Source organism: Phytophthora infestans, genomic scaffold (assembly GCF_000142945.1).
Source record: "Phytophthora infestans T30-4 supercont1.52 genomic scaffold, whole genome shotgun sequence".
Lineage (NCBI taxonomy): Eukaryota > Oomycota > Peronosporomycetes > Peronosporales > Peronosporaceae > Phytophthora > Phytophthora infestans.
In genome coordinates this window covers 860,299-863,034 of record NW_003303707.1, presented here as the reverse complement: position 1 = coordinate 863,034, position 2,736 = coordinate 860,299, and the positions used below count along the sequence as shown (strand labels likewise).

Sequence of the window (2,736 nt, the reverse complement as noted above, 5' to 3'; positions counted from 1 at the left end):
AAGCGGGAAGAGCTCAAGCTTAAAATCTCCGTGCAAGTTTTGCGCGGCGAATTGTAGTCTATAGAGGCGTGATCAGTGTGGGCGCTTGGGGCAAGTTCCTTGGAAGAGGACAGCATGGAGGGTGATACTCCCGTTCATCCCTGAGTTGCTCGTGCGTACGATCCGTTTTCTTTGAGTCGCGTTGTTTGGGAATGCAGCGCAAAGTAGGTGGTAAATTCCATCTAAAGCTAAATATTGGTGCGAGACCGATAGCGAACAAGTACCGTGAGGGAAAGATGAAAAGAACTTTGAAAAGAGAGTTAAAGAGTACCTGAAACTGCTGAAAGGGAACCGAATCGTTTCCAGTGTCTATAATCCGTGGTATATTTCATTGGCGAGTGTGTGCGTGCGTGTGCTGTGGCAGCGGCTTTTTTGGCTGCGCTCGGCGTGTGTGCTGTGTGTGCTTGCTGGTGCCCTGTGCTGCGGTGGGACGTCAAGGTCAGTTCGTATGCTGCGGGAAATGGCCGCCGAGGAGGTAGGGCTTACGCTTGCGTTTGTCTGTTATATCTTGGTGGACGAGTAGTCGCAGTTGGGACTGAGGTGCCTACAACGTGTTTTTGAGTGGGCCTGTGTCTCTGTGTGCGCCGTGTGCGGATAGCTTGCTATGCGTGTGTGGTTGTGTGTGGATTGATGTGGGTTTTAACTTGTTGCCGTTCGGGACGTTGACGAAATGGAGCGATTTGACCCGTCTTGAAACACGGACCAAGGAGTCTAACATGTGTGCAAGTGTTAGGGTGTGGAAACCCCAGCGCGAAATGAAAGTGAAGGGCAGCGTAAGTTGTCTGAGGTAGGAAATGCTGCGGGCTTCGGTCTGCGGTGTGGCACTATCGACCGATCATGAACCTTCGTGGTGAAAGATTTGAGTTTGAGCACATATGTTGGTACCCGAAAGATGGTGAACTATGCCTGAGTAGGGTGAAGCCAGGGGAAACTCTGTAGAAGCTCGTAGCGATTCTGACGTGCAAATCGATCGTCAAACTTGGGTATAGGGGCGAAAGACTAATCGAACCATCTAGTAGCTGGTTCCCTCCGAAATTTCCCTCAGGATAGCAGCAACTTATTTACGATAGTTTTATGAGGTAAAGCGAATGATTAGAGGATTCGGGGAAGAAACTTCCTCGACCTATTCTCAAACTTTAAATCTGTAAGACCTGCAGGTTTCTTAATTGAACTTGTGGATGTGAATATCAAGTTGCTAGTGGGCCATACGGGGTAAGCTCGTCTGGCGATGCGGGATGAACCGAACGCAAAGTTAAAGTGCCAAAATGCTCGCTCACCTAGATACCATAAAAGGTGTTGGTTCATTTAAACAGCAGGACGGTGGCCATGGAACTCTCAATCCGCTAAAGAGCGTGTAACAACTCACCTGCCGAATGAACTAGCCCTGACTTGGATGGGGCTAATTCACGCTACTCTGCTCTCTCTAACATACTTAAACCAAGTCTAATTCGCGCTATTCTGCTCTCTTTAACATACTTAAACCAAGTCTAATTCACGCTATTTCGCTCTCTTTTAACATACTTAAACCAAGTCTATTTCATGCTATTTCGCTCTCTTTTAACATAGTTAAACCAAGTCTATTTCATGCTATTCCGCTCTCTTTAACATACTTAAACCAAGTCTAATTCACGCTATTTCGCTATCTTTTAACATAGTTAAACCAAGTCTATTTCATGCTATTCCGCTCTCTTTAACATACTTAAACCAAGTCTAAATCACGCTATTTCGCTCTCTTTTACATACTTAAAACAAAGTCTATTTCATGCTATTCCGCTCTCTTTAACATAGTTTAAAACCAGTTCTATTTTCAGGGCAATTCGCCTCCTCTTTAAACACAGTTAAAACCAAGTCTAAATTACGCTACTTCGCTCTCTTTTAACATACTTAAACCAGTCTATTTTATGCTATCCGCTCTCTTTAACATAGTTAAACCAAGTCTAATTCATGCTATCCGCTCTCTTTAACATAGTTAAACCAAGTCTAATTCACGCTATTCGCTCTCTTTTAACATACTTAAACCAAGTCTAATTTTACGCCCTGCCGTCTAGCTTGCCCTGTTAAACCCCCATACTAAAATCTCCGATTTTGGCTCAGAAATCATTAGCGCTGGCACTTAGCGATTTTCACGCAAAGTGTTTCTCGCTTTCTGCCTGTTATAAACCCGATACTAAGGTCGCCGAATTTGGCTCGGAAAACAATAGCAGCGGCACTTAGCGATTTTTGCGAACAAACCTCACTAAGCCAAAACAAAGACTTTGACGATCTTAAGCTTAACAGTATTAACTCTCTACCAGCACTTTGACCGGTTACTTTCGCCGCCCCATAGCGAAAGTAAATCACTTTAACGCAGCCTTATTTCGACTGCTTAACTTTATAGTTTTAACATTGCGCGTTTGCAATTGGGGGGAGAAATGTTCATTTCTGAACAAATCAATAGAACAAGGGCTAAATCTCAGCAGATCGTAGTACAAGACTACTCTCATGCTTACAACACCCCGTTCTGTAGTTAAGTCGTCTACAAAGGATTTATCTTTCCCAATATTTGAAATTACAAATCAGCCTACTCTCCACCGCCAGTACTTGACAGGCAGCGGAGTGCGTTGCAATTGTATGATGTTGGGTGTCCAGAAGACACCTATCGCTATTCGCGGCACATCGGGAAAGGTGATTATCGTCATATTCCAGCATGGATTCTGA

General features: G+C 44.4%; 2 non-coding genes across 2 annotated transcripts; one reads left to right on the top strand and one right to left on the bottom strand.

The window, feature by feature from the left end:
* On the top strand, window positions 1-1,427 carry PITG_33377 (the record flags this gene model as incomplete). Its single annotated transcript, XR_009934771.1, has 1 exon — window positions 1-1,427. It is a non-coding gene; the product is annotated as a 28S ribosomal RNA (ribosomal RNA).
* Window positions 1,428-2,589: 1,162 nt separating this feature from the next.
* On the bottom strand, window positions 2,590-2,736 carry PITG_33376 (the record flags this gene model as incomplete). Its single annotated transcript, XR_009934770.1, has 1 exon — window positions 2,590-2,736. It is a non-coding gene; the product is annotated as a 28S ribosomal RNA (ribosomal RNA).